The sequence below is a fragment of the Psittacula echo genome (genome assembly GCF_963264785.1).
Source record: "Psittacula echo genome assembly, chromosome: 13".
In the NCBI taxonomy this organism is placed as follows: Eukaryota; Metazoa; Chordata; class Aves; order Psittaciformes; family Psittacidae; genus Psittacula; species Psittacula echo.
Window position 1 is genome coordinate 5,947,519 of NC_137749.1, and position 22,335 is coordinate 5,969,853.

The following is a 22,335-nucleotide window of genomic DNA, read 5'->3' on the forward strand; positions in this document are numbered from 1 at the left end:
CTGCTGCAGGCTCCTTTGAGTAATCTTCAGGAAGCAGCCCTATTTCTGTGTACCTATTGTTCTGCTCTAAAGCAGGGATAACAAGTATTTCTCCTTTCTCCCTAGTGCTATGTGGCATGACCTTTCATACCTTTATTATTACTAAATACTTGTATTTATTGAATATCCAGTTACTGGCACTGTGAAACTCGGCTGTTATGGGGAGAGAAGGCAGAGAAGAGTTTGATGCTTCACATTACGTTCTGATGTTTCAAAACCAGAAAATACAGGAAGAATTGGCCCAGAAGGTGAAGTAAGGTGGGGGAAAGCTTCTTGTATCAAGTCAGTTCCATGCTTAGAGGTTGGCACATTTCTATGCCATGGCAACTACAGTTTTTTCAGACATACATGAAACTGCAGAAAGTCTACACCAGGGTTTATACTACTACTGCAATAGCACTAATAACAAGACAAGTAATTTAAAGCTAAATATTTACTGAAAGTCCCAAATATGCCCTGTAACACATACTGTTGCATTCTTGGCAATTATAAGTCAGCTGGTTTAAAGATAGCTGAGTTTTACTCACACGAGCTGTGATTTACTTTCTCTAAACTATTTGAGACAGGGACTGTTTGCTATGATGCTTTTTGTAAAGCATGAACTGATATGGCTCTATACTCTTCATATATCTAATTTGTACTACAATAACATGGGTTTGATGCAGATATTTTTGGAGCCTAACATAGCTTTTCCCAAAACTTAATTTCATAAATTTATCAAATTAAGTGCATGTTAGGTGCAACATGTGTAGCAAAAAAATTTATTCCTCTCCCCTGCCCCTTTCTCCCAGTCAACTGCTGAATTAGCATGAGCTGTCTAAGACTCTATCTCATTTCTATCCCTGAGTCATTTGCAAAAATGGGCTCCACTTCCAGACTAAGACCTCCAACATACATTATATAAATCAACTGCCTGTAGAGAAAATACATTGAAGGATGACCACATTTGTGTGAATTTTCCTCAAGTAATCAAAAAGAATTGAGGAAATCATCCTTTATTCAGAAGAGCAATTATGTATGTTTTTACGTCCCCACTATGAGATTTTAAACTGAGTTTGAATTTCAGTGATTTGCTGAATCCAAGCAAGCCCTCTAGTTTTGCTTGTCAATCCACCACTGCAACTTGGTTTTTTTTAATTCACATTTATGCAGCTATAGATTGAAAATTGTTCCAACAGACATTTGTGCCAGTGAAAAGCAGCACTTGGCCATTGTAAGAAGCATTCTGTAACTCAGATCAGGAATAGAAAATAGAAAGCTGAATGCTCTTCAAGATCTTTTGCAAGGGGATTCACTGTCAGTGAAAGTCAAGTCTAACAGTGAAAATGGAGACTGCTGTTAGAATATGTCAAATATTTAAAACAAAACTAAGCAGTCTACCTCCTAACTGGAGTTAGATAACATGGCACAGAGGTAGACATCTTGCCATGAAACTACTGGAACCCAGGAACAAAAAGATATTCTGATATTCTCTAACAACCACTTCCACATTGGTTTATCCTTTACAAATTAAAGAAGTTGATGACTAGTAACTTCTGCATCACTTCCTCCACTTTTTCTCCTACAATGTATATAAACAGGTGATGAAAAATAGCAGGCTAAGTAACAAGTGAAATGCTCTATCTAGTGAACTGTCACAAGACATTTAAGGTTCAAGAAGCTCAGGATGAATATATCCTGTTAAATCAATCCGAAATAAGTGTCAGCTCTCTTATATCACTCACTTGGCTGATTATTCATGATGTAACCCTATTCCTGCTTGCTTTGCTTTTGAGAAAAGTTTCTTCGTAGCTTACAGTAGTCAGGAAATTCCATAAATCCTGACTGATCTTTCTCTTCAGTCATTATTTGCTCTCTTTTTAATAACAATAATTTATTCACTGAGTTTATGTACTTCTAAAAGATATGTTCTTTATTTCCAATTTCTCAGAAAATTTCAGCGCCCTTTTCATCATACATGTGATTCAAAGCAGCTGGCTACTGATATTCACACAGTAAATCATAAATCAGATTTATTTTCAGATAGATAACATAAATGAGCCAATCAGCATGATGCTGAGTTTTAATATAAAAGTTTTAAAAATTTAACAGGTATTTAATCAGAATCATTGCTCAAGCTCAGTATGTTTTTGGCAAATGTGCATACCAGCCTGGAAAATGCAAGAGGCCACATCTGCATACTTGGCTCAGAGCGTGAGGGAGACTAGAAAACATTTATGCATATATAAACCTGGGCCACACACATCCTTTTGCTAGCACGGATGAGCTGGCTCTGCCGTAGGACTGGCTGGCAGGAAGCCATATGAATGTAGTGGTGAAGGGCAGCATGCAGCCTAGCAGCACGCTGCTCTTCTAACAGGCATTATTTGTTCAGACTCAGCTCAGCACTCACTGTAGCCCCACAGTATTTTGTGCAGCATGGGGGAGCAAGGGAGAAAGAAAAAAAAGCCACCAGAGTTTGCATCTGGCTGCAAAGGACTACACACAGGCCTAACGTACAAAGGAAAAGGATCAGACTTCAGCTCACACTTCCTCATAGCCATTCACTTGCTCCTGATTGTATCCTGCAGATTTGTAAAGGCTGAAAGCGGACAAAGGAACAGAAATGCCTAATGCTGAGGAGACAGCCCAGAGCAAGGATCCTGACATCCCTTCAAAGTTTACACCACACAGGCTTTGGTCAAACATGAGCTACAGAACTCAACACAGAACCTACTGTATGAAGTGCAACAGGCTGAGCTCTCTAGACAATCTAATTGCTACTAGAAGGAGGTGCAGCAAAAAATGGCAGAGACTGCCAGTTTTTGGAAGAATTGATTGGATTTTCTCACCAGACTTACAAAGGGTCGAACTGCTTCCTGAGAACATTATGTACCAGCACTCCTAGGCCAAATAGAAGCATCACATGTAAGAACACCCCCAACAGTCATCTGTAGAAACACCTTTTACTGCCAGTCAAATAAAACAAAAACCCTCATGCTGCACTTTCCTACCAGGAAGTTACTAGTTTTAACAGGAAAAAGATACTCTTTCCAGTCATTACTGAGAATTCCCATCATGTCAGATCTACCCACCAACAGATTGATACAATATAACAATATAGGTGACCTGAACAAAACACTTTAGGGGAGTAACATTCATCAAAAACTGGGCATTTTTTAATTTAAGATTCTGAACTTCCAGAGGAAAAAAAGTCAGTGTGAGTGGAAGTACCTTTTTCATAAATCTTTAAATCCTTCCTCAGAGGCACTCGGTTTTCTTTACGTTAAACTTGTATCACTTGAAAAAATGGCTTTCTGTGCATTTCACATCACAGTCAAAGCCATTTTCACTATTTGAGAAGAACAGAAAAAGTGAAAGAAATAGCATAGTCTCTCACTTGTCACAGTGGATAATAATAATAATTTAAAAAAAAGTGTAATACAATATTTTATTTCCCTTTCTGAAAAAGGCTAGAGCCCATGAGTATCTTTATGAGTAAGTAGTCTGTGCACCTGAAACTGTTTAACTTCCAGCTGTGTCCAGATGAAAGAAACAAAAACACTAAGAAAGGAATATTTTATATCTGTACAGTGCATTTTCCTGTGCCTTGCTAAGAAGGTTCACCCAAGCTGGCATCACTCTAAACTTTATTCTTATATCTACTACTGGTCACCATCAGAGAAAGGACACTGGACTAGAAAAACATTTAGATTAGTTCACATTCATAAAACCCAAAGTAAAGTGCAAATGGTGCCTCCCTTTCTTCCTTCTCCTACACAAAGCACTAATGAAAGCTAAATCCTCCTGGCTTTGCTCATATTTACACATGCAAAGAGTGAAAGAAATTTCATTAAGTCAGCTGAAATATAAAAAGCAAGAAAGACTGTGTTGTCTTTCTTGTTACTACAGCTTTTTTCAGCAAGAGATCAAAATACCTCCTGACAAGAAAAGCATTTTACATAAATATTGTGTCTGTTTTACTGCCTAAATCAGGGCTTTTTGTTGTGCTCCTCTCTTAATTTTTACTGTATTAAAAAATATTTTAATGTCCTAAACTGAACTAACACCATTTTGGGAGAAGTTTTTAATGTAGCTTCCACCTAAATTCTGCAATCAAATCCCATGACTTGGCCAACCAACAATTATTTTATATCATTAAATATGAGACTCCTTGCCATTGTCTCAAAGCAGCTTTCTTAGAACTACTTCAGATACGCTCCTGTACTAGCTGCTTCACGTGTGATGAGATAATCAAACTCTTCTGTAAGACTTCCTTTCTTTGCATTTTAATACGCTCATCAACCTGATTACAGAATGGGGCTCCAAATTCTCTAGAGGATGGTATGCTCACTGCAGAGTACTGTATGTGACTGCTACAATCCAAGAAGGTTTAAATACTGTATTCTGAACCAGCAAATGAGTAAACTGTTTTTCCCACAGGCTCCTTACATCCACCTCCTATATCAATCAAGCATTTACATTCTTCAGACATTGACAGTAAACCAGCCATCCTCGTATTTTATAATTCACACTCAATATTTTAAACCTTATACTCAAGAGAATTTTGTGTTTCCAAATACTTAGACTTTCAGGAAAACCAGGCTTAAGTCTGGCAAGGTCTACTCTGACATTCATTGTTCTTCAGACTGCTGCACTTAGGAAATCAGCATTTAACTGTCAGAGCAGGTATGAACTCCTTGCATAGTAATTTTGGCTGCCAAACTAATTCCACAAGTAACTGTACTTCTATCTGTTGGATTTAAGAGTTGATATACAGTTTGCATGTACAAGTCGCTTCCTAAAAAGATTTTTTCCAGCTTGTCTAAATACATCTACGCTAAAGGCAAGATGACAAAATGCAGCACAGACAACAAATGAAAACATCTGCTCTGTTTTAGAAGATGCCTGGAGTCTCCACTCATTGACCAGAAGGTAGAAAAAATGTGACTGTAATGGCACTACTAACCTTCAAGAACATTTCTTTTTGTTTTTCTGAAAATGACAGTAACATAGCTCTATGGTCTAAATCACGATGCCTCCTATTTCAGGTGCCACAGAAAATTACTGAGTATAACATACGTCTTCTACATACACTGCTCTATGGGTGCAATACAGCAATATTTATCCCTGCCATAATATTCTAGCAATTAACATATCTTGAAAACCAAACGCTCATGATAAATCTCTAGGAAATAACACACTTTTATTGAAAGCCACCTTTGGTGCGCTTCGACCACTGTGAAGGCAAGAATGAGCATTTTCTGCTTTTGTACAAGCAACAGAAACTCTACTTCATTTTCTGGAAAACAAAAACCAACTTCATTTTCTGGAAAACTAAAACCACAACAAAAGACCCACAAAACAAAACACAAAGAAAGAAAGAAAACCCAAGACATTTCCAACTCCAATTTAGAATCTAACTTTCCAGAGAAGTCAAACTGGAGAGAGAGAAAGGGAGAGACCACGCAACTTAAAACCAGAGCAAACTTTTTCATTCCTAATGTCACTTTTTGTTCCTTACGTTCGTGCCTTTAGGAGCATTTCATAATTATTACTTTTCAGAAAAACTGTTCCAACTTCAGAGTAACCAGCTAAATATGTCAGGCAAAAGCCTGGCAGATCATTGTGTTCTTCAATGTTACACTCTCAAACAACTTGCTTCATAAATTAATGAGCTTGTCAATTAAGTTTAGAGCTTCATTAAATGTGACTTGGATATGAGGGAAGACTGTCAGACCAAATGAGTAAGATTAATGTGGGATTCTCAGAGCAGACATCTAATCTACTGACTTTTGGGTAGAAAAATACAACAGGCTGTTCACTACCCTTTGTTTAGAGTTCCACCCCGTTCTGTGGATTTGCAAGCATCTTCAAAGCTTTCCATCTTTATTTATTTATAGGAAAAGAAACATCCTTTTCCAATAATTTATGAGACTAAACTTCACATTAATTTTCATGCTACAATCTTATGCCTTGTATTCCATTGCAACTGAGCACATCAAAATTTATGGGTTTTGGTCTGGGGGGAGGAAGGGGAGGCTTGTTAGTTTGGGGTTTTTTTTGTGGTGGGATGGGATTTTTTTTTAGTGGGTGGTTTGTTTTTTCTCCCAAAAAACAAGCATTCACTACTCCTGCTTGGACACCTATTTACACCTTAACCTGAGATCTCTAGCCTGTCTCATTATCTATCAGACAGCATTCAAAAGACAGGTAGCATTTTTCCTCCCTATCTATGCATTTCTAGCCCATCTTCACCAACGTCAACCAGTTATAAGCATATCTGATATACCCTTATGGATATGATAAGTGTTTCATAAAGGAAGGAAACTAACGCCCAGTATTTAAAGCAGATAGTTTTAAGTAAATCCAAAGGACAAGCATGTCAAAAGCCTTGTTGTAGTCTATATATTTCAGTGTAATATCTTTCTGATTTAACTATATTTCCATGTGCAAATTAATTCTCAACAGAAATGGGTGTTAGGCTTTAAATAAGCAAGCTCAGATTTGCAAAACTAATCTGATTCACATCACTCTTTTTACGTACTACCTGTGGCAAAGCAAATTAGCTTGTTACTCAGTAGGAGCTTCCTCAATGAGAATCAATAAATTCCTCACTGATGGAAGGCTTTAATGTGTCTTTCAAGAGCTTAGAATTAGCTGCCTGACTTTATTTTGGTTTACACAGCTTTTAGGTACATTCCAATGAGGATTTTGGTGTGTGCATACTTATTTTTAAATCTCTTCCAAAATAGACTTCAGGTAGGCCCTGCCATGTAAATACAAGGAAACTCACCAAGTGAAAGAGAAATAAAGGTACCTTTCTAGGTAAGTTTGCAGTCCATTTAATGGACAGTCCTGACGAAAAGAATCCTGATTTTTTAACACGATGTACAACACCCCTTATTTCTTACACCTGAAATTCACCTTCCTTTGTGTGTTTAAATTAATCACTACTCATGAAACGCAGGTGGTGTTAACAAAGGGCAATAAGACCATTAACACACATATTCAAGGAGATTGTTTTTGACAAAGTTTTGAACAATTCCTGCTTCAATTATGTAAATTCCAATCCCTTCGCCTGCTCTACAGGCAAAGGAAGACTTCTGGAAAAGTTTCAAGCTACAAGCTCACAGCAGTTTTTAAGCAGCATTTGTTTTTCTGAGGAACTAATAAGATCTGTTGTCTCTCCTGGCGTTTAGCTGCCATACAAGCTTACTCACAGATGCTCTAAAAGAAACCAGCAGAAGCTACTACAACCTGCCATACAAGTTCTGCATTATCTTGTGCTTTCTATGTAGATCCTTTAAAAGTTGAAGATGATGCTCCTTAGCCTGTGTTGCTCACTTCACATGGTCCTTCAGGCATTTCTACCAAAGTGTTTCCTGTTCACTACTTTCTAAGATGCCACAAATCTTTCCCATTTACCCTGATCATGAAAGATCCCTATGGAATTTTTCCATTTATTTAAAGCATTGATTATTTGTAATAAAAATGACAACTTATTAAAATAATCTCTTTATTTCTATATGTAAGTCTATGGCTCTACTGGTAACTTCAGAAAAGCAATGACAGCTGCAGGGACAAGGTGCCCTTTAACACCATGCTGCACATTTACAGCAAGATGAACTGGATTTTTGTTTGATTGTGAGCATTAATCCTGTTGTGATTTAATTTACTGGAAGACCAGAGGGCACCTTCCTGCACACAATGCAGTAGCAATTTTATTTGGCTGCCCCTTGCCAAAGAAACACATGGAAAACTGATTTTAAAAAGCTAAAAAGATAATCTCTTCTGACTAATACATGACATTAATTACAAATGCAAAATAATATTGAATAACTATTTTGCTAAAAGCATGCAGTAAAAAAAAAAAAAAAAAAGACTGAGGAGGAAAAGTCAGGCACTGAGGTTGTGATTTGTAGAAGTTGGAATCTAGTCAGAATGTCAGCGAGCAAGAGATGCTTGGAATAAGAAAAGTTACCTGGGCCTTTGAATTCACACACTGAAATCTACAGGATTCAACATAAGATTTTATCTCAACTGCAGTTATTTCCAGAAAAGTACTATACACACTATTGGTCAACGTTATCCTGGAGGGACGGTACTACTGGATTACTGCCATCTCTTTTCACAAAAGTTCTCTAATTCTTCTGGCTTTTTTAGCAGCATTTCTCAGAATCACACTACCAGCTGTTATTGCTTCAGGCTATGCAATGGATTTGCACATATCCACTGCCAAATAGCTGGGAAGCTACTGCAGACATACTATTCTATAATGTATTTGTAGGTAAGTCATTCTTAGAAAAGATGCCCTTAGTTATGACTTTCATTCCTTCCTTAATAGGTACACTTCAAACTGTGCTAGTTCTCACGATATGTAAGATCTAGCCAGTGCACTGTAGTTACAAATACAGGCCAATGATTCTTCTAATCTTTGGTGCTTTTTGTATGGTATCATCCTATTTCAAATCATAAGAACAGTAATAATGGAGCATGAGATAACCATTCAGTTGGTGAGTGAGCAGCTGTGTGGTACTTAGTTGCCAGCTGGGGTTAAACCATGACACACAGATGCACACTCTCATTTCTGTGGCAGGGAAACATGGTGACACAGACTGAAATGCACCTGGAGTACACTCCACTAGTCAGCACCGACCTGCACAACTACTGTACTATTTGAAGATACTGCATAAAGCACAACCATGAGCTCCGCATAGACATAAAGAAAATTAAAGTCATGTTCCTCAGTTAGCCTGTGACAATCCATTTTACTTACTGGGTTGAATCTCACCACACATTATGCAAAACTGAGTCACATAGGAAATACTTGGAAACATACTATTAAAATTATTAAAATAATGGCAGGATATAATGTGCCCTGGCCTTGATCATTCCAGCTATTTAAATACTCACAAGTATGAAGCTTTGGGGACCAAGGAATTAAAGAGTATGTTAAAAATGGTCAGAGAAACCTATACAAGATGTCATGCAACAAAATATTGGGAATAATGCATGACAATATTTGCTGCATTTAATGTTTTTTTAATATAATAGTAGATATGAGTTTACAGTCTCACTTCACTGACTAATTTAACTCATGAAGTCTGACTGATCACCATTAAACCTCTTGGCACTACTTAAGGATATCTCTATTAAGCAGAACATTTTCCAACATCGTCCCCAATAAGCAATGGCCATTACTGTTCACTCACATTAAGCTAGAGCCACTCCCTGGCAGATGTCCTAGTAAAATAGCCATCCTAATTTATTATATTTCCCATTAAAGGAATAAATTCATATAGTCACTGTTGAAATTAGATCAAAATATTGAAAGATTCATAAAAGTCCTCCCACCTCATTTGGGGAAGAGTAGATAGAAATTATCATAAGCCCTTTACAACATATAGCAAGACTTTTGCTAGCAGCGTATCAGTGTCACAGCTGAATTATGATATTCCAGAAATGCCAGGCTTTGTAATTGCAAAAGTAACCACAATTCCAATAAACTGGAAGGACACATGAAGGTCTATAAAACAATAGGATGAAAGGAATAGGGTATTAGCCTTCAATTTCTTCCCCACTCCTTCTCTGCCATTAGTTATCTTTATTTAAAGATCAATTAAAGCAAGGGTGAGCAACGTCAATTTAAAGACCACTGAAACACTATTAAAGACTACTTTGAAGACAGATCCCTAATACATGAGGTGTCTACATAAACCGAATAACTGGGTGACAATAGTCATGGTCATTTAAGCAGCAACCACAAGCAATTTGTAACCACATTAGCAGACACCTAACACAGATCCATCAGATGCAACCCTGCAGCTGGAACCTCTATGATCTAATCTCGCAAGGCAAAGTGCTACCAGCTGCCTTGGGGGCAAACAGGATGCGAGAACAGGCACCTGTTGGAAGGAAGCCTGGAACACCACAGCAGGACACCGCATTGGTCACTGCCACAGGAAAACAATGGGTCTCGGCTTTGCCCCATGGAATTAAGGTTAGAAAGCTTGTTTTCTGAAACCAGTATCACTATATTGGGCATTGAGAAGCAATAATCACGTTACAAAAATTTACAAGAGACATGAATTTTTAGTCTGATATTTTCATTAGGATTAATTGTAAACAGTGTAACAGTCATAAAACAGCCCCAGAGAGGAAATCTCCTCTATAATTAATTGTGCTATTTGGCTAATAAAATAATGTATATTTCCATTAACAAAGCTGAACCCAAACAGAATTGATTTTCAGCTTTATTTGATGTAAACACATCTTACTATCTTAATTAATCCTTCTCCAGGCTTTGTTTTCTGGAACACATTTATCTCAAATAAAGCACCACATAAGCAGTATTTTTATCTTTATAGCCTCGCATATGATGTAGGAGCTAAGACCCTATCCACGAACCTATACATGTTACTAATGCTAAAATCACCTTGTAAGTAGTACCCTGTTAAATGAAGTGGTTGCATCAGCCCTGGGGCTTAGTACCAAACAGCATCAATTTGCGGCAAAGGGTTTTTATGCTGTGAGCCATGACTAACACGAGTTAAGTGCTTACCACAAGCAGGGCAGCCCCGGGCAAGCCGCCTCTCAGGTGAATGTGGAATTTGTCATTCCCTCCTCACCTTGAAAAGACCCACACAGTTACTTGTAACAGCGTTCTCAAATTCGCTGTGTTACCTGCGAAAAACGCCTCCAAAACGCCATCTCTTCACCCCCGTGTCTGGTCGCTGCCCGCTGAGGCGCTGTGAGGTGCGAGCGCCGCCGCCCCGACCCGGGCACGACCGGTTCCAGCCGGTTCCACCACGGGGCAGAGCCGGTGGCGCCTGAAGTAAAACATGTCCAAATAAGGGCAAAACCTGCTCAGAGCGAAGGGAGAAGTGTGAGAAACGGCCCTGCGCGCGTGAGGGTCAGGAGGGGGGAGCAGAAAGATGGAGGGGATGAAGGGGGAGCCCTGCAGCCTTGATGGGGAGGCCATGATGGCGCCGGGCCCCACGCTGTGGGCTGTGCCTCCCCAGAGCGGGTGGGTATTGCCTGAGGAAGCCTCAATTGTCCTCAATTTGATAACGTGCACACGAGCAGAAGAGTACTTAAAGGTACATGTGAGCACAGAACATAACATTAAAAACCAGTGGGACTGAAGCTTAAGGGATCACTTAAGTGATTTCCTCAATCAAGTATTGAATAAAATACTACACTGTTTAATCAAAGAACTTCATTTGCATTCCCACCTTTCTGTGAATTTACAGCACATTGTTTAGTTCTATTTTCTAATCATGACAAGAGATGCAAAATCTCACTCACTACTTACTCACTTACTCACTACTTATTCTCTTACTCCTTTAATAACATCTTTGAGAAATTCCAAATATATTTTTTTGAGCCTTTCATAACTTACCTCTGGCTTTTCCCTTTTTGCCCCGTTCTGATTCAGGTAACAGAATTCAAGAGGAAAATATGCCGTTTTCAGAATTATTCGGATTTCCTCTCCCAGTCTCAGAGCGCCAACGAAAAACCTTCACACACACACACAGAGACACCTATGTTCTAATGATAACAAAATTACTCCTCTCTAGAAACTGCAGTCTCTCTAGACAGTTCATGTTAGAACACCCAGACAGACAAGACACATCTATGCCTTCAAACAACAACCAGTTTCTGTTTTCTTTAACTGAAAATCTGAAGGTACTGGTACCAGCAGGAGCCATCCTTACACGAGCACTTCTTACCTTCTCAGAACTGCCAGAAAGTTGGACAGAGCCTTGGGTGCCATGGTTTAGTGTGAGGTGTCCCTGCCCATGGCAGGGGGGTTGGAACTGGATGATCTCAAGGTCCTTTGCAACCCTAACTATTCTATGATTGTATGATTCTAAATGGACATAAAAGCAGGATGTTAGCTCTTTTCTGACATTTGAACTTAACTGCAAAGCTTCCTTTGCTCCTGTTGGTCTGAGGGCTTCTGCTATGCTGCAACCTAACCAGTACAAGTTCCTCTCGCTAACCTGACCAGGGTTTATTCAGAGATAATTCAGTAGAGTAAGAAGCAGCAGGGAGAAAAATCAAAGGTGCTGTAGGCATTATAAGATGGGGAGAGCTCATTAGCAGCAGAAGATATTAAATGTAAAGGAGATAAAAAAGAACTAGCTAATGCTGTCTGAAAATTATAACCCAATGTTTGAAAAATCCTAGCTAACTGTAATTAGTAGATGATCCATATAATTGGTGGAAATTATATAAAGAATTAAAAAATCAGTATTTTTGTAACAAACCTTATGTAGTACAGAAAGACAAATTACAAAATAGCCTCACTGAGTCATTGAATCAAATCTGAGACTTGAGGATTTGTTCACTCATTAGAAGAGGTTTGTTCTACAAGTAATTTCTTAGATATAAAAACCTTTGTAGCTTGCATAATTGTGCATTGAAAAATAACTGAAATATTTGAGATGCAGGAATATCCTTTGTGTTTTCTGAATATACATTTTGCAAATTAGACTTTTTTCCACATTCCTTACAGTCCCATCATGAAAGCAGAACAGTGTACTGGAAAGTTCAGAAACAGTTTGGATGGGGAACATATTACCCATACCTGAAAAGGTGAGTTTGGGACTACTAAAGTAAACTCGACTGCATATGAAGCATCGCAGTGCAACAGACTCAATGTGTTGTTCGTCTTAAACAATATTTAAGGATGTTTCAAACTACTCACTAAATTAGAGCAAATTTTGTTTCCAGTAACTTACCTTAAAATCAGCAAGTGCATGCCTAGCAGTTTAATGATGTTCTCCTTTTAGGATCTGCACCAAGCAGCAACTCCATCATTAAACAGAATCATAAATAAATTGCTTCAATTTCCTCTGCACAACCTTTCTTTGTTATTGTATAGGTTCTATCCTAAAGATGTAGTTTTAACAAATAAGTTTTCTTGTGTTCTGTCAATCGTGTTGCTCTTTCAAGGCTTTAAAGCTGCTCTGAAAACGCTGCATGCAATCTGCTGAACAGCAGAAAATCCTGTTGCAGGAAGTTTTCTCCACCAAGGATGACTTCATACCACTTAAGGCCAGAAGGGCCTTTACATGACTTAACTTCTGTTTTGTATATATTCTACCTGGTTATCCCTAGAGGTGACCCTAAGGACTTCATATAATCATAAGTATGGAAATTACTCTCCATTTCATCCCTTCTCCACATTTTTTTGACTGATGCAGAAGAAAACTAGAGCATGAATACACAAGGGTTCCAACTTCTGGTAAAGCACTTTTAAAATGATGCCTGCTCTTATCTGAGAAGCAGTAGCTGGGTGTGCTCATTTCTTGTTCACTGCAATACAAAGCACATTTATTTGCATAAAACTATTTTGGGGGCTATCTGGTCTCCATTGTGTTGTCTCTGGACCACCACCTTTTATTCTCATTAGTGAATGGATGCTATTGGGAGTTATTTCATCTCAGAGATTAATCTTGAATAGTGTTTGTTTTGAGGGTATTCGTCTTCATATACATAATAAAAGCAGTGGGCTGTCTTGGAAAAGGAAATAAAATCTCATGTAGCTTTATCAAACATGACATGTAAGCATCTCTGAATCCTTCATTACAATTTCAGATGGAAATAAAGATAGAAATCGGAAATGTATTATCCTTAGGCTTTTGCTCCCTCTCATAACCAGGGGAGAGAATTCATTTAAGACCAATTAGGATTGTTGTATAGCAAGAAGATTTAAATCAATAATGAAAGGAAATTCATTGTGAAAGGGTTGAATGAGAGCATCATTACCCAAACACTAAAAGCAGTCACAATTTAAATACCTATTCACCCAAAGTTCTCAAAGCATCCCACCAAATATTATTTTGACCTTTTGTGTTACAGATGAGGCAATTAAGGCAGAGAGTAAAAACCTCATCAGATTCTTAAAAGTTCTGCTTTCATTTTTTATGAGGGGAGAAGTAAAAATAAAAATCACACTTTTTCCACTGTTTTCAATTAAAAGCTGAAATCAAAACATTTTGCATTACAGTAGTGCTGACAAAATAGCCCAAAAATTAGAATGTAATAGAATGAAAATGGAAATTACAAAATACTATAAGTATCTTCAGACCTAAACTGAAGTTCTACCTCCAGCTCAGCCTCTTACTAGAATCCTTGGTACATACATAGACCTAAACTGACTCTCACTGCTACCTTCTCACTAACTTGCATTGATTTAGATGTCTGTGTATACAGTTACCAGAGCATTTTTATGGGTAACTGATTCTGAAGCAAGTATTTACAACAATATTATTCAAAAGCTACAGTCACAGTCACACAGTGAGATTATCTGGAAAAGCAATTCAATACTATCCATGCATTAGAGTGAGCCAGGGAGCACTCGGGTTTCCTTGCATTTAAGGCATTTTGTAAGTGTTTAACATAACAAAACTGTTGGGGGGGGGGGGGGGTGTTACCTGGCAGGGAAGGTTTGCTTTTCTGGAATTTAGACCTGTTGTACTTCCAGGTTTAGCTTTCCTAGATAGATTCCTCTATAGAATTCTTAAGGTAAACTTACCCAAGCTCACACAATCCTTTTAAATCTACAATACAGTGTTGCCAAGGAACATTGCTTTTCCTCAACAGCTTCACAACCAGCAGTGACATCAGAGATGTCACATACGCTTTGCATAACATAAAGTAGGTTTTTTCTCTTCATTTATGAATTTAATCCAGATCCAAGACGTCACCTTTATTTCATTTCACTTACTCAAACAGAACTGATAGCAAAGCTGTTTCTCCATGACGAAAAAAAAGTCTTATGTTTCAGCAGGACATTTTTCTATTACCTACGGTAATTAGCCCCTTGTCCTGGGTTCAGCAGTGGCAGTCAGTTTTTTGGTTTTTTTTTCCTTCTTAGTAGCTGTTGCAGTACTGTGTTTTTGACTTTTGGCTTGGGAACAAAAAAAACTGATAACACCGATGTTTAGACTGATCAAGGATTTTGTGAGTCTCATGCTCTGCCAGGGAGGAGGAGGGGCCGGGAGGAAGCGGGGACAGGACACCTGACCCAGACTGGCCAAGGAGGTGTTCCATACCACAGCACGTCATGCCAGGGGATGGAACTGGGAGCTACCCGGAAGGGCACGTCCCCTGGTCGGGCGGGCTGTCTTTTCCGGCGGGCGGTATCGTATTCTCTTCCCTTGTTATTTCTCTTGTCGTTGTTATTGTTGGTGGCGGCAGTGGTGATTTGTGTTATACGTTAGTTATTAAACTGTTCTTATCTCAACCCGTGGGAGCTGCATTCTTTTGATTCTCCTCCCCGTCCCTCCAGAAGCGGAGGGAAGAAAGGGGGGGGGGGGGGGGGGGGGGCAGTAGACTGCGTGGTTCTGATTTACAGCTTGGGCTTAAACCACGACAGTTCTTTGGCGCCCAACGTGGGGCACGAAGGGTTGAGATAACGACAGATCTGACCGGAGTGTGTCTAATCGTATTTGTGATAAGCATTCAGTGTTTTGGATTGATAGTCACTTGTCACAATGCTGATTTATTGGCTCTCAAAGTTGTTGTTTTTGATCTCACAGTCTCAATATGCCGTAGGTTACTTAGAGCCGGTATTTGCTGTGTTAGTGTTTTTCAAGTGTGGGGCTTGGGCTAAGGTTATTGTCTCATTATATTTTATGGTAATGACTTGTAATACAATAGAAAAATTGATCATGAAACTGATCTGGCTTATGTTCCCTGTGTGGTCACCACCTTTATACTTTGGGAGGTATATAATACAAATGCTTAGCAACTATACATCTTTTTTCTCCTTCCTGGGTGGTCAACCTATGAAGGAGACATTCTTTTACCCTCCCAGTGCCCCTTCCAGACCGTTTACAGCATCGTTTGAGAGTTTTGAAGTTTTTGAGTGGCCTTTTAATATTGTTGAGACCTGTTTGCTGATTGTGATGGGGGTCACCATGTTGGCACGCATACAGAGTGTGTTTTGTCCACAACCATTACGTCTGATCTCAAGAGTTAAGCAGAGTCGGGTTTGGGCCTTGTCTGGGGTTAGACGACAAAATAGGGGGACTGAGAGATTTTCCCCGAGGCTGGACAGCCATGAGTGGCAGGGTGTGTGGGATAGTATGGGCAAGTATCTAGGTCAGTGGGCCCCTCCAGTGTTTTGGAACTTCACCACAACAGTGCACCGGCGGCAGTATCGCACCAACCGAGACTCCCTGATTCCCATCCATAAACTGATCCGTAGTCTGGAGAGTCAGGGAGTGATCAGCAGGACCCGCTCACCCTTTAATAGCCCCATATGGCCAGTGCGAAAGTCTAATGGAGAGTGGAGACTAACAGTAGACTATCGTGGCCTGAATGAAGTCACACCACCATTGAGTGCTGCTGTACCGGACATGCTAGAACTTCAGTATGAACTGGAGTCAAAGGCAGCCAAGTGGTATGCCACGATTGATATTGCCAATGCATTCTTCTCAATTCCTTTGGCAGCAGAATGCAGGCCACAGTTTGCTTTTACTTGGAGGGGCGTCCAATACACTTGGAACCGACTGCCCCAGGGGTGGAAACACAGCCCTACCATCTGCCATGGACTGATCCAGAATGCACTGGAACAGGGGCAAGCTCCAGAACACCTGCAGTACATTGATGACATTATTGTGTGGGGTGATACAGCGGAAGAAGTCTTTGAGAAAGGGAGGAAAATAATCCAACTCCTGCTGAAAGCTGGTTTTGCCATAAAACGGAGTAAGGTCAAGGGACCTGCACAGGAGATTCAATTTTTGGGAATAAAATGGCAAGATGGACGTCGCCAGATCCCTACAGATGTGATCAACAAAATAATAGCGATGTCTCCACCAACTAATAAGAAAGAAACACAAGCTTTCTTGGGTGCTGTGGGGTTCTGGAGAATGCACATCCCTAATTACAGTTCGATTGTAAGCCCTCTCTATCATGTAACCCGGAAGAAGAACGATTTTAAATGGGGCCCTGAGCAACAACAAGCCTTTGAGCAAATTAAACGTGAGATAGTTCATGCAGTAGCCCTTGGACCAGTCCGGAATGGGCCAGATGTAAAAAATGTACTGTACACCGCAGCTGGGGAGAATGGTCCTACCTGGAGTCTCTGGCAGAAAGCTCCAGGGGAGACTCGAGGTCGACCCCTCGGCTTTTGGAGTCGGGGATACAAAGGATCTGAGGCCAGCTATACCCCAACTGAGAAAGAGATACTGGCAGCCTATGAAGGGGTTCGAGCTGCTTCGGAGGTGATTGGCACTGAAGCACAGCTCCTCCTGGCACCCAGGTTGCCCGTTCTGGGCTGGATGTTCAAAGGCAGGGTCTCCTCTACACATCATGCAACCGATGCGACATGGAGTAAATGGGCTGCACTAATTACACAACGAGCTCGAATAGGAAATCCCAGTCGTCCAGGCATTCTAGAAGTCATCATGGACTGGCCAGAGGGCAAAGATTTTGGAATGTCACCAGAGGAGGAGGTGATGCGTGCTGAAGAGGCCCCACCATATAATAAACTATCAGAAAGTGAAAAGCAGTATGCCTTGTTTACTGATGGGTCCTGCCGTATTGTGGGAAAACATCGGAGATGGAAGGCAGCTGTATGGAATCCTCAACGACAAGTTGCAGAAACTGCTGAAGGAGAGGGTGAATCGAGTCAGTTTGCCGAGGTGAAAGCCATCCAGCTGGCCCTGGACATTGCTGAACGAGAAAAGTGGCCAGTACTTTATCTCTATACTGACTCATGGATGGTGGCAAATGCCCTGTGGGGGTGGTTGCAGCAATGGAAGCAGAGCAACTGGCAACGCAGAGGTAAACCCATCTGGGCTGCTGCACTGTGGCAAGATATCGCTGCCCGGGTGCAGAACCTGGTGGTGAAGGTACGCCATGTAGACGCCCATGTACCCAAGAGTCGGGCCACTGAGGAACACCAGAACAACCAACAAGTGGACAAAGCTGCTAAGATTGAAGTGGCTCAGATGGACTTAGATTGGCAACATAAAGGTGAATTATTTTTGGCCCGGTGGGCCCATGACACTTCAGGTCATCAGGGCAGAGATGCAACATAGAGATGGGCCCGTGATCGAGGGGTGGACTTAACAATGGACACTATTGCCCGGGTTATTCACGAGTGTGAAACATGTGCTGCAATTAAACAAGCCAAACGGTTAAAACCTCTTTGGTATGGAGGACGATGGCTGAAGTATAAATATGGGGAGGCCTGGCAGATTGATTATATCACACTCCCACCAACCCGCCAAGGCAAGCGCCATGTGCTTACTATGGTGGAAGCAACCACCGGATGGCTGGAAACATACGCTGTGCCCCACGCCACTGCCCGGAACACTATCCTGGGCCTTGAGAACCAGATTTTGTGGCGACATGGCACCCCAGAAAGAATTGAATCAGACAATGGGACTCATTTCCGGAATAACCTTATAGACACTTGGGCCAAAGAGCATGGCATTGAGTGGGTATATCACATCCCCTACCATGCACCAGCCTCTGGGAAAATCGAACGGTATAATGGGCTGTTAAAAACTACACTGAGAGCAATGGGTGGGGGAACTTTCAAGCATTGGGATACACACTTACCAAAGGCCACCTGGTTGGTCAACACCAGAGGATCTGCCAACAGGGCTGGCCCAGCCCAGTCAGAACTTTTACATATTGTAGAGGGGGACAAAGTTCCTGTGGTGCACATGAAGAATTTGCTGGGGAAGACAGTCTGGGTTATTCCTGCTTCAGGTAAAGGCAAACCCACTCGTGGGATTGCTTTTGCTCAGGGACCTGGATATACTTGGTGGGTAATGCGGGAAGATGGGGAAGTCCGATGCGTACCTCAAGGGGATTTGATTTTAGGGGAAAACAGACAATGAACTCAATTGTACGCTGTTGCCTGCTATAGTCCATCAACTAGAAGTCTGCAGGGCACCAGCGACTGGCTCTGACTTCCCTCCGACCATCATCCCAACAGAGAATGAACTTTGATAGAACCGGATGAGTTCTACAGTAAAGGAATGATCAGCATCAGCAGGCAACGATCCAACACTGCATACAGCTTCTTCTGCCCTGAAAGACTGTTCCAAGAGATGGAGCCCAACATCATGAACCGAATGGACTCAGTAGCTTTATAGGAATTGGTCCGTGCACTAAGATAACAGTGCACTGAAATGAGAGTGAGGGTATATGGAAAATGTGGGATCTGAGCATGACGTGAATGGTATGGAACAAGGGGTGGATACTGTCCTGGGTTCAGCAGTGGCAGTCAGTTTTTTGGGTTTTTTTTCCTTCTTAGTAGCTGTTGCAGTACTGTGTTTTTGACTTTTGGCTTGGGAACAAAAAAAACTGATAACACCAATGTTTAGACTGATCAAGGATTTTGTGAGTCTCATGCTCTGCCAGGGAGGAGGAGGGGCCGGGAGGAAGCGGGGACAGGACACCTGACCCAGACTGGCCAAGGAGGTGTTCCATACCACAGCACGTCATGCCAGGGGATGGAACTGGGAGCTACCCGGAAGGGCACGTCCCCTGGTCGGGCGGGCTGTCTTTTCCGGCGGGCGGTATCGTATTCTCTTCCCTTGTTATTTCTCTTGTCGTTGTTATTGTTGGTGGCGGCAGTGGTGATTTGTGTTATACCTTAGTTATTAAACTGTTCTTATCTCAACCCGTGGGAGCTGCATTCTTTTGATTCTCCTCCCTGTCCCTCCAGAAGCGGAGGGAAGAAAGGGGGGGGGGGGGGGCAGTAGACTGCGTGGTTCTGATTTACAGCTTGGGCTTAAACCACGACACCCCTCAATCTCAACTACTGGAGTTAGCTATTTCCACTCACTGCCTTGTTTTCACACTCACCCTTATGAGCATTGTTGTAAAAGGTCATGGCTTGGTTGTAACTGCATCTGCAGCAAGTCCTGGTAAATAGAGGGGAAAGGATAAAGGGGAAAATATTGCTGCCGTAAGATAAGGCCTGGTAAAACCTTCTGCATCTCTACCCACCTCTTCCTTCCTCCTTGATCCTTTCTGACTTGAACTCTGTGCCCTCTGCCAACCCTTCAAATAATTTTAAATGAAACAGGCACTAGAAAGCAAGGGCCATCACTTGCATTGGAGTGGTGCCTGGAGACCTCCTCAGGAATCAAAGACTATAAAATTGAAGCTGTATATATCAAAGAAATAAGACTTGTACATCACAAGATAGAAGGCAGGGGTTGGAAAGCAGATGCTCATTTTACAGCTGGAAAACACTACAAGAGTAAGTTATTTGCCCAAGGTCAGTGCTTGAGACTAGTAAAACTGAAAACTGAACTATCTGGACTCCTAGGCTAGCAATTAAGTACCTAAAAAAGCCATTCTTTCAATATTTTTGGAGAACTATTCTTAATAGATATTTTACTTGGCACATGTAAAGTAGAGGAATAACAAAGTAAATATGTGAAGTGAATAAATACAGCACCGTTCCAAGGTGCCAGAGATAATGGCTTAGTTCTTTTGCAAATTTAATAATGAAGTGACAGAATCAGTCTCAGTCACAAAATAACTCTTTGAAGTTTATTTAATAACAACAAACTCTGCTCTTCTCCCCAAGCAATTATCCAGGCATCTTGGGATATCAGAGACCACTTAGTAGGAAGACAGCTATTGAAATTACAATGGAGCTGTATTTATATGATCAAAGATGTTTCACTGGCAGTAGTTTTACTGGTAAATATATGGAAGAGTCCACTTTTTCTTTTAGGAAGACAGATGAGAAACAGCATCTCACAACTCTTCAGCTCAAAGTGATTTGAATAATACTGACACTGCATCCTTTTAAATGTAGAGCTAAAGTGGAAATTCATTTTATCACCTTATTTAAATGTGTCTCGAGGTAACCATTACCATTGCATCTGAGCATTCCGCATGTACCAACAGATATATCTGGAACATCTAAAGGGACAAAATACAGATCATACATCTTATATTGTGGAAAGAGTAAAAGACAATCCAAATATTCTCTCACTGCAAGACTGAGCAACATTTCATTTATTTAAACTCCATCTTCCCCCTAACCCAGTCACCTATGAGGTGACTAAATTAGTATTTCGTAAGAGCCAACCATTCAGTCCCCTTCCCACCACAATTTTTCAGAGGGTAGGTCACACTCTCATAAGATATCAAATAGTAAATAGTTACTGGCTATAGAAATACAGATCCAATTTGAACTCATGAGTTTCATCTTACTGTCAGTAAAGGGAGCCATCTCATTTAACAAAGTCTTTAGCTCATGCATTTCTACAGGATTTGGGGAGGACAAGTTTTGCTTGAATTGAATTGAAAATTGAACCAACATCTAATTACAAAGCACTATATCAAAACTGTCAAGTAAATTATTCTTACAGATCATTGAGTTACTTATGGTCTTCTAAAGAGGAAACTCCAATGCCAGAACACATTCTTCACAGCAAAGCAACAGTAGCCATGACAGATTAAACCACAGGGAATAGAAGACACAATCCTGAAAAGAGACGAGGGCTCCTAAGGCAGCTACGGACAGACTGTTAGCACTGGCTAGGTTAGTATGAACTGCAGATCATGTGACAGGGAGAAGCTGTCTAACCTTTTACACCACTCTGTTTGCCCGTGCTCTGCCTCCGGGATACAAAGACTGAGATTACCCTTTGTTAACCTAAATACTTCGAAAGAGTAATATCATGTCATTGTTCATCTGAAAGTTACTATGCAATTTAATCAACACAATGCAGGTGGTGTGATGCATTGTAGAACCACAGGTTTTCACAAGGGTACCTCACTGAAGTGATAGTTTCTGCTAGGTTTTCTTTTTTAACCAGTACACATTGTTCAACAGCATGTTATTACTAATAGTATAGTAGCGTTAATGCAGCTGTAACCTTCCTCTTATATGAAGAGGATGTTCTAGTTATGAGTCAAATAGCAGAAATAACTTTGTTTGCTATGACAAATTCCAATCATATAGACCAGTTCAGAGGCAACGGATAATTAAAAAAAAAAAAAACAAACAAACAAAAACCAAATTAATTTAACATGTTACAAGGAAATTATTAAAAAAGGCACTAATGTGGTCATTCCCTGCAAACCTTTGTTTTCAAGGAAGCCTGAAGCCTAGAAGCTCTTCTGAAGAGCTGGAAAGAAGCAGGGACAGGACACCTGACCCAAACAAGCCAAAGGCATATTCCATACCATTGAAGATCTAAGGATGATTCCCCCTCCTTCGCTTATTGCACTGAAAATCAAAAAATTGTATGCATACAAATCTTTAAACACCCAATCTAGTAAATCAGTCTTTCAAAAAATCATTTATTCCAG